Raw genomic sequence first — 11,260 nt, 5'->3', positions numbered from 1 at the left:
GGGACAGGTTCATTGTATAGGAGGGCATGTTCATTGTATAGGGGGACAGGTTCTGTCAGGGTTGTGTGCGGCGAAGTAGCAGAGTCAAATGCAGGACACAGGTGTTGAGCGAAACACAAAACGTTTACTCAAAAATGACAGCAAAATTCCACAAAGGGAATAATTACAAAACATCAATAAGAAATAACAACAACCACTAACGTAACAAACAATCACGGACAAAACAGAAATGAAAGCCAGAGGGTTAAATAGGGAACATAATAGGGGAATTGAAACCAGGTGTGTAATATTGCAGACAAAACAAAACAGAAAAATGGATCGGTGGTGACTAGAAAGCCGGTGACGTCGACCGCCGAACACCACCCGAACAAGGAGAAGGGCCGACTTCGGCGGAAGTCGTGACAGTACCCCCCCCTTGACGCGCGGCTCCAGCAGCGCGACGACACCGGCCTCGAGGACGACCCGGAGGGCGAGGTGCAGGGCGATCTGGGTGGAGACGGTGAAACTCTTGTAACATAGATGGATCTAGAATGTCCTCCACCGGTACCCAGCATCTCTCCTCCGGACCGTACCCCTCCCACTCCACGAGGTACTGAAGGCCCCTCGCCCGACGCCTAGAATCCATGATGGCTCTTACGCTATACGCCGGGACCCCCTCGATGTCAAGAGGGGGCGGAGGAACCTCCCGCACCTCAGACTGCTGGAGCGGACCAGCCACCACCGGCCTGAGGAGAGACACATGGAACGAGGGGTTAATACGGTAATCAGGGGGGAGTTGTAACCTATAACAAACCTCGTTCAATCTCCTCAGGACTTTAAATGGCCCCACAAACCGCGGACCCAGTTTCCGGCAGGGCAGGTGAAGGGGTAGGTTTCGGGTCGAGAGCCAGACCCGATCCCCCGGTGCATACACCGGGGCCTCACTGCGGTGGCGGTCGGCACTCGCTTTTTGTCTCCTGATGGCACGTTGTAGCCGTACGTGGGCAGCGTTCCAAGTCTCCTCTGAGTGCCGAAACCATTCATCCACCGCAGGAGCCTCAATCTGGCTCTGATGCCATGGTGCCAGGACCGGCTGGTAACCTAGCACACACTGAAAAGGTGATAGGTTGGTAGAGGAGTGGCGTAGGGAGTTTTGGGCCATCTCGGCCCAGGGGATGTAAGCTGCCCACTCCCCCGGCCGGTCCTGGCAATAGGACCTCAGAAACCTACCCACATCCTGGTTTACTTTTTCCACCTGCCCGTTGCTCTCGGGGTGGAAACCTGAGGTAAGGCTGACCGAGATCCCCAGGCGTTCCATAAACGCCCTCCAGACTCTAGACGTAAATTGGGGACCCCGATCAGAAACTATATCCTCAGGCACCCCGTAGTGCCGGAATACATGGGTGAACAGAGCCTCCGCAGTTTGTAGAGCCGTAGGGAGACCGGGCAAAGGAAGGAGACGGCAGGACTTAGAAAACCGATCCACAACGACCAGGATCGTGGTGTTACCCCGTGACGGGGGAAGATCCGTCACGAAATCCACCGATAGGTGTGACCATGGTCGCTGTGGAACGGGAAGGGGTTGTAATTTCCCTCTGGGCAGATGTCTAGGTGCCTTGCACTGTGCACATACCGAACAGGAGGAAACATAAACCCGCACGTCCTTAGCTAAAGTGGGCCACCAGTACTTCCCAGAAAGGCAGCGCACCGTCCGACCGATACCAGGATGACCAGAGGAGGGTGACGTATGAGCCCAACAGATCAAACGATCGCGGACATCAAACGGAACGTACAGACGCCCAGCTGGACAGTCATGTGGAATGGACTCTGTACGTGACGCCCGTTCGATGTCCGCGTCCACCTCCCACACCACCGGTGCCACCAGGCGAGAGGCTGTAATTATGGGAGTGGGATCTGTGGACCTCTCCTCTGTATCATACAGCCGGGACAGTGCATCTGCCTTAACGTTCTGGGAACCTGGTTTGTAGGTAAGGGTGAAATCAAAACGGGTGAAAAACATGGCCCACCTTGCCTGGCGAGGGTTCATTCTCCTCGCTGCCCGTATGTACTCCAGATTGCGGTGGTCAGTCCAAATGAGAGAAGGGTGTCTAGCCCCCTCAAGCCAGTGTCTCCACGCTTTCAGAGCCATGACAACAGCCAGCAACTCCCGGTCCCCCACATCATAGTTTCGCTCCGCCGGGCTGAGCTTCTTCGAAAAGAATGCACAGGGGCGGAGCTTTAGTGGCGTACCCGAACGCTGAGACAGCACAGCCCCTATCCCCGCCTCGGACGCGTCCACCTCAACTATGAATGCTAAGGAAGGATCAGGATGAGCCAGAACTGGAGCCGAGGTAAACAGAGCCTTCAGGTGACCAAAAGCCCTGTCCGCCCCAGCTGTCCACTGCAGTCGCACCGGTCCTCCCTTCAGCAGTGAGGTAATGGGAGCCGCTACCTGACCAAAACCCCGGATAAATCTCCGGTAGTAGTTGGCAAACCCTAAAAACCGCTGCACCTCCTTTACCGTGGTTGGAGTCGGCCAATTACACACGGCTGAAATGCGGTCATTCTCCATCTCTACCCCTGACGCTGAAAAGCGGTACCCTAGGAAGGAGATGGATCGTTGGAAGAACAGACATTTCTCAGCCTTGACGTACAGGTCATGCTCCAACAGTCTACCAAGCACCCTACGCACCAGGGACACATGCTCGGCGCGTGTAGCGGAGTATATTAGAATGTCATCTATATACACCACTACACCCTGCCCGTGCAGGTCCCTGAAGATCTCATCCACAAATGATTGGAAGACTGATGGAGCATTCATTAACCCGTACGGCATGACGAGGTACTCATAATGCCCAGAAGTGGTGCTAAATGCTGTCTTCCACTCATCTCCCCCCTTAATACGCACCAGGTTGTAAGCGCTCCTGAGGTCCAATTTTGTGAAGAAGCGCGCCCCGTGTAATGACTCGGTCATACTGGCTATGAGTGGTAGCGGGTAACTGTATTTTACCGTGATCTTATTTAATCCTCGATAATCAATACACGGGCGCAAACCTCCATCCTTCTTCTTCACAAAAAAGAAACTCGAGGAGACAGGTGAGATGGAAGGCCGAATGTATCCCTGTCCCAGAGATTCGGTGACATATGTCTCCATAGCCACCGTCTCCTCCTGTGACAGAGGATACACATGACTCCTGGGAAGTTTAGCGTCTACCAAGAGATCTATCGCACAATCCCCCGGTCGATGGGGTGGTAATTGAGTCGCCTTCTTCTTACAGAAGGCGAGTGCCAAATCGGCATATTCGGGAGGAATGTGCATGTTGGAAACCTGGTTTGGACTTTCCACCGTAGTGGCACCTAAGGAAACACCTACACATCTACCTGAACACTGACAGGACATCCCTTGAGAGTCCTCTGTTGCCACGAAATAATCGGATCATGAGAGGCCAACCAGGGAAGACCCAACACAACAGGAAACGCAGGAGAGTCGATCAAAAAGAGACTAATTCTCTCCTCGTGATCCCCCTGCGTTCTCATAGCGATGGGCGCTGTGACCTCCCCAATCAGCCCCGACCCCAAAGGACGACTATCTAAGGCATGTACAGGGAAGGGAACATCAACAGGAATAATAGGGATCCCTAATCTATGTGCTAAAGAGCGATCAATAAAGTTCCCAGCTGCGCCTGAATCTACTAGCGCCTTATGCTGGGGATGCGAGGAAAACTCAGGAAATTCTATATGTAACCACATGTGCGCAACAGAAGACTCTGGGTGAGTTATGTGCCTACTCACCGGAGATGACCCATCAGTGCTCCGCCTGCTACCTCGACTTCCAGGAGAAACACCCCAGCACCGGACAGCAGTGTGTCCTCTGCGTCCACAGTTGGTGCATGGAGTGGTCCTCCCTCCGGTCTCCCTTCTAGCAGCCCCTCCTAACTCCATCGGTGTAGGATCCAAGGGGCTGGGTAATGGAACGGGCGGACCCCGATCTAGACGTCCGCGGGAGGCCAACAGGTTATCCAGCCGGATAGATAAATCCACCAGCTGGTCCAGGTTAAGAGTGGTGTCCCTGCAGGCTAACTCCCTACGAACGTCCTCTCGTAGACTACACCTGTAGTGATCGATCAGGGCCCGCTCATTCCATCCCGCACCAGCGGCCAGAGTACGGAAGTCCAGGGCGAAATCTTGAGCGCTCCTCATCCCCTGTCTGAGATGGAACAAACGCTCTCCCGCCGCTCTCCCTTCAGGTGGATGATCAAAGACCGCCCGGAAGCGGCGAGAGAAGTCATCATAGTCATCCAGGGTTTGGCCCTCTCTTCCCCAGATGGCGTTGGCCCACTCCAGGGCCTTACCCGTCAGACAGGAGATGAGGGCGCCCACTCTCTCTCGTCCTGAAGGGGTCGGATGAACAGTTGCCAGGTATAACTCCAACTGTAGGAGGAACCCCTGACACCCGGCTGCTGTACCGTCATACGCTCCTGGGAGCGAGAGCCGAATCCCACTGGGTCCTGACGATGGAGGGATGACCGGTGGAGTAGGGAGAGGCGCGGGTGGGGGTGATGGGGTATGATTTACCGGGAGACCTCCTCTCTCCCATCGGTCCATTGTCTGCAGCACGCGATCCATGGCGGTCCCTAAACTGTGTAACATGGTCGCGTGCTGTTGAACTTGCTCCCCGACTGGGAGAGAGGGGCTGGCTGTGCCTGCTGACTCCATTTGAAGTTTGGTCCGTGATTCTGTCAGGGTTGTGTGCGGCGAAGTAGCAGAGTCAAATGCAGGACACAGGTGTTGAGCGAAACACAAAACGTTTACTCAAAAATGACAGCAAAATTCCACAAAGGGAATAATTACAAAACATCAATAAGAAATAACAACAACCACTAACGTAACAAACAATCACGGACAAAACAGAAATGAAAGCCAGAGGGTTAAATAGGGAACATAATAGGGGAATTGAAACCAGGTGTGTAATATTGCAGACAAAACAAAACGAAACAGAAAAATGGATCGGTGGTGACTAGAAAGCCGGTGACGTCGACCGCCGAACACCACCCGAACAAGGAGAAGGGCCGACTTCGGCGGAAGTCGTGACAGGTTCATTGTATAGGAGGACAGGTTCATTGTATAGGAGGACAGGTTCATTGTATAGAAGGACAGGTTCATTGTATATGTGTTTGAAACAGTTCCATTAATTCCATTCCAGCCATTACAATGAGCCCATCCTCCTACAGCTGCTCCCATCAGCCTCCTCTGATTAATACCTGCTGCAAATATAGAAAACTGTTAACAATTTCAGTTTCCAACAGTTGGCTTTTTTTGTGTGTGAAGATAAAGCTAGGAGTCAGATTCGGTGTCTCAAATGTCACCCTATTCCCTATATAGTGCACTACTTTTGAAAATAACCCTATGGGCCTTGGTCAAAATATAGGGAATATGCTGCCCTTTGGGACATAGACAGCTACTCCTACATATAACAGATTCTCTCCAGAGAGCATTGCTTGCGTATCTTGTCATCTTGGATAGTGTGCAAATATGTTACTTACATGGTCAGAGAGACGAGCTGCATGCGCTTTGGCAGAGATTGTCTACAGGAGGCGTTTTGTCTAAACTGGACATAGTTCAATACCTTTTGGGGATAATTTCTTTGAGAGCTTCTGAGGCTTCTCTCAGCCAATGGGCCTCCCCGATGTACAACACAGCTGAGCTCTGCTTCAGCTTTGACTCTGACTGCAGACGTGGGTGAAACAGTCTTGGAACTGAACTAAGGCGTGATGATAGGATCTTAGAAGTGGTTTCTAATGAGATTTTTTTTAATTAACAGAGAGGTATATCTCTGCTCCCGAGTAGCACAGCAGTCTAAGGCACTGCGTCTCAGTGCAAGAGGTGTCACTGCAATCCCTGGTTCAAATCCAGGCTGCATCACATCTGGTCGTGATTGGGAGTCCCATAGGGCGGTGCACAATTGGCCCAGTGTTGTCTGGGTTTCTGCTGGGGTAGGCTGTCATTGTAAATAAGAATTTGTTTTAACTTGCCTAGTTAAAATAAACATCTGAATGTTTTAGCCAACTCTTTCTCACACAGCAAATTCCTCAGTGTTAAACGAACACTGAAAATGTGGACCCGTATGTACACTGAAGTGTTGAATTAACACTCTGCTTAGTGTAAAGCTTTATTTGCATATTTCCCAGAGTGTGTTGCCTTTCAGGTGAAATGTAGAGTTTACCACCCATGACTGAATTTGTTAGTGACAGAGACATGGCTGTTGCATTCATCCATTTTCAGTTCTTCTTTTGAGGGCTTACACAAAAAAATACTGGGTTGTTTGGATGACCCAAGGTCCAGGCGGCCACGGCCTGACAGCGCTGCGGCGCCTAGGGCGATGCACCTAGGGGAGGGACCTCCTCTGGCCCCTGAAGGACAGGACGGTTATTGATTCGGAAGAGCAGGAGGAGGCGAGTTTGATAAGGACTCACCCCATTCCTGTACAAAGGACTAAAGACAGCTTTTAAACAAAGTTACTTTTTTATATGTTTTCATGTCTTAAAAATGTTTTACTTTTGTTAAATCATTCGTACACATTTTAAATGGCTTTTACAGATTGGATGTTTTACAAGAAAAAGTACTTTTATTCATGGTTGTTTCTATTGTATTTTTTTTTTATACAAAAAAACTGCCATGTTGCAGGCATTGGGCCACTTAGTTTTTTTTCTTCTTTTTTTAAGAGCAAGGTTGGTTTGTTGATGCTGGGTTATTGAGATATGACCCAGCGGGTCAGATCAGAAGACTGGAGGCGTGGCTTAGTAGGGGCGTAGCTTAAGAGGAAGTTATTTTTGGCCACCCGTGAGAGTAAATGTCAATCTAGTTAAACTGTTCTGTTGAATTGTTATCCCATGTAATGGGTGAACACCAATACTTTTGTAGCTTTAATAAAGCTTACAGAAATGTTAGCTGATGCTGGTTTTTCATCATTATGCACAACACTGCTTGGTAGATATTTTCTTTGGTTGTGTCCTTTTCTCTACTCTCTTTCTCTTTTATCATTTCCTTTGCATGAACCAGGAGGCAGCAACAGTAACAGTGGCTTCACCACAGCTGGCGCTGCCTTTCTGGTCCAGCGGAAAGGTCCGGGAAAGCCTGAAGGACTGGGGATGATGGAAGGATAACAGTGGCTTGACCGCAACTGACTCCTCAGTCCAGGGATCACCCGGAACCCTCCCAGAATCCAGACCAGGCAACGGACCAGCTACCTGAGGGGAGACGACGGACTGCAGGCCTTGAGGCGAGTAGAGTGCTGCCGAGGCGAGCCCTCTACCCTTGGCCTGCAGCTCTCCTCCCCTGCCTTTCTTTTTTTCTTCCATCTCCCCTCCTCAGGCCACCACCAACCAGACCAGGCCCAGCAGACTGCCAACCACCAGAACCAGAGGCGAGGAGGAAGGACCAAAGACACCAACCTAAGCCTGGAGCGAGCAGACCACAGAGGAGTCCCTCCATTGACCTACGGGTCACGGGCTTTCAGGATTGTCTGCTCGCTCTGAGGTTTGTCCTTCCTTCCTCTGCAGGACCGGAGCAGACCCAAAAACCAGCACCACCTACCTGAACAAGATGACCGGGATGAACCCAGGAGTGATGTGCCGCTACAACACGTTGAGGCTGGCGCTAATCCCCAATGAGGAGGCTGCTGAGGACGGAGCCGCTAGTCGCCGGGGAGCAGCAACAACAACCGTCAGACCTGAAACCATGACCCGCCTGGAGTTCAGCAGGGCAGTTCTCCAGAGAGATATGGGCTTTGTGCCATCTGACCTGAACTGCCTGGTGAAACCCCCAGGGCCACAGGAATCATATGAAGCCAGTTTCAAGACCCCCCAGTTACTAGACCAGTTTTGATCATTCAGAAAATGCAAAGACACAGTCCTGTTAAACAAACTCTGAGCATACCCTCCAGAGTCCAAGATAGTTACAGTACAGTTTCACAACGAATGCATTCAGGACTACAACATACAAGTTTGGTTAAGCAGGTTCGCCACCTCAAGTCAGTGGCTAGGAGGGTCCTGGACGAAAACAACGTCTGGACTGGGGCAAGAAAATGTCTGGTACTGTTAAGACCAGATGCAACCGGAGTGAGCGGAATGAACACCTCCCTAGCACCATCACGCTGGGAAACAGAGACTCCATGCCCAAACTGTGCAGGAACTGCGGCCAACTGGGCCTTCTGGCCGCAGCCTGCACAGCCATCATCTGCTAGATCTGTGAAGACAACCACCCTACCTCAGACTGTACCTCCACACGCCCCTGCAACCTATGAGGGAAAGGGGGCCATTTCATCAGAACCTTCCGTCAGTTCCTACGCCGGCAGAGCAAGTGCCAACATCAACGTCATCAACCCAAATCCCAAACCCACCATTCCCAAACTCCCTCCATCAGACAACAACAATGAAGACCCAGACCTTTCCACAGGCAACACCCAACCAATCACCCAAGATGTCTCAAAAACGGCCCTCATCCCTGTCACCACACTAGACGCCCCACCCCTGCTGGCCCCTCCACCGTTACACTCCCAACAAATCCCTTCCTTGCCACCTCCACCCCCTCCAAACCACTGGTCAAAGAGGAGCTGGTTTCGAGAGAGGTCATACAACCGGAAGACCCCCTGACCACACAACTCCAGTTCTTAGATGACGACGATGACCCAAATTGGACTAAATTTACCAAACAGAAAAGACCAACAAGAGACCAGACCAGAAGACTACCCCAGAACCCAAACTGAGATGCCCTCTGACCCTATCCCTTACTGTCCTGAATCATCACTCCCACCGCAAATGGCACCTGACCCTCCTACCATACCCCCTACTGCCCCTGACTCTTCCACCCTGCTCCTTAGCAACCCAGATCCACACCCCTTATCCCTCCCGGCCCCTGAGCCCGCACAGCATCAAACCAGGCTGCCTCAGTCCAGACCTCTCGAACCCTCCAAACCACCTTCACCCCTCCCAGCATCCCCCATACCATCACCAAGACAGTGCAGGGTTTCACCAAGCAGTCAGTGGGGAGGCATGCCAAGACCAAGGAACAGCCAGGAACCACCTAACACAAACAACCCACTATATGCCCTCATCCAAATATGCAATGACATGGCCAACACCAACCTCCCCCCAATAATCCATCATCATGACCATGACAACACACTCCAAACAGAAGACTTTTCCCTAGACGGCTGTTCATGGTTGCCTCTCCTCAAGGGAATCCATCTATAGATGGCTCATTGTATGTATAGAGAGCTGCCCCTACGGAGGCACTCCCACTGAACACATCTACCAACTATTTGTGAGTGCTCCTTGGCCAGGTGAGTCTGGGCCCTGTTTGCTCCCTCTGTCTTCCAGCTTCCAGCCGCATCGCTGCTGCCCCAACACCAACCAGCCCAGGCCAATGGACATACCCATCCCCCTTCTCCCTCTCCATCCCTTTCCCCCTTCCTCCCTCTACACTTCTGCCTCTCACAGAACCACACCAGGACCAGGAACCATTCATCCCCACACCAAAAGAGGCGCGGAGGAAGGACTAAAGCTCTAGACCTATGCCTGGAGCGAGCATACCACAGGGGAGTACCACCACTGACCTCCGGGTCTTGTGCTTCCAGGTGTGTCTGCTTGCTCCTCAGGTTGTCCTTCCTCCCCTGTACAGACTCAGATCCCGACCAAGCACCTGCAGCAGCCCCAGTTCCCGGTTCCTGTTTTTTGTCCCTAGCACCAGACTCAGCAACAACCCTTGGACTCCAGTCTCGGCCCCAACGCCAGCACCAACCCTGGACACAGCACCGAACTACCACAACTGCCAATTTATTTTAGCAACTGCCAGCCCAGAACCCACCCATTCCCCTCCCCCATCACAAAGACACATTGTGGACTGACTGACTGATTGACTGACTGGATGGACTGACATTTCTTTCAGATTATTTTTTTATTAATTGATTGCTTTTGTTTTATTGGATGACCATTTGTCTTTGCCTAATTTGAATTGATAACAGTGTTTGAATTGTTTATTTGGCATTTTTAATGAATGATGGTTTGAATTTTAACTTGTAGAACATTTTAAACTATAATACATTTTGGAATAGCCAAATAAAATGACCTTTTACAGAAGTGTATGTGTTCCTTAAAAGCCTTTGCAAATTCCAATGTGATACTAACCACTTTGTTGCAATATGTAAATATATTATATGTAATGTGCAATAATATTCAAGTGAAATGTAACATTGCAGTGTACAAATTTAACAGGATTGACATTTACTCTCACGGATGGCCAAAGGTAACTATATAAAAGCCATGCCTCTAATAAGCCACGCCTCTTGAAAACAATCTATGGATTACATTTTTTTAAACAGCTGCTTGTTCGACCCAGCATGAAAGTGAATAAAACCTCAATTGATGGTTACATTTACCCATGTTTGGGTAACCCAAACAACCAACATTTCAGGTTATTTAACACAACCTGTGACAATTTTTAATCACGTGGATTCAGAATGACTGCCTGGGTTGGAAAGACTGAATTATTAGACTACCTAAAGCATCTAAACTGGAACAACCATTTCAGTAACGGGAGCAATAAGTACAAGTAACATATTGGATTAGTTTAGAAAATGTATGTCATTTATATTTGAGAATCATAAGATTAATTAATTAATCAATCAATGTATATGCAAAAACATAGATATTAAAACAATCAATTGTTAAAATGAACCTGCAATAGAGCATGATGGAAACACTGGGGTTATTTTAGACTAGTGAGTGTTAATTCAACACTTACAGACTGAATTGTTATGTTTAGAGTGTAGGCCCTCAAAATAAGGCTTATAAGGCTTATCAAACTCAACTCTGGACCTCGAAGCCAGTTCCACTGCATTTTTTTCATTGTTCCCCTGGGACACCAGGTGTGTGCAATTAATTAGGTAGAACAGAATACCAGCAGGTTCCATCCCTCGTAGGGTAAGAGTTGAATACCCCTGCCTTAAGAAATGCATATTGTATTGTGTTAAACAATTACATTTTAATGATGATATATTAGCTCAGGATTTCGCTGGGTGAAGTCCCTAGGACTGAAAATAGATGAATACAATAACCATCTCTGTCACTAACAAATACAGTCATGGGTGGTAACTACAATTCACTCGAAAGGCATGGCACTCTGGGAAATAAGGTGTTACACCAAGCAGTGTGTTAATTCAACACTGTTCCAACGTCTATATGGGTCCACACCTTCGGGGTTCCAACATTCTGTGTTGATTTAA

Source organism: Salvelinus namaycush, chromosome 31 (assembly GCF_016432855.1).
Source record: "Salvelinus namaycush isolate Seneca chromosome 31, SaNama_1.0, whole genome shotgun sequence".
Taxonomy (NCBI): domain Eukaryota; kingdom Metazoa; phylum Chordata; class Actinopteri; order Salmoniformes; family Salmonidae; genus Salvelinus; species Salvelinus namaycush.
The sequence above is the reverse complement of the archived record's forward strand: the minus strand, read 5'-3'. Positions refer to the sequence as shown.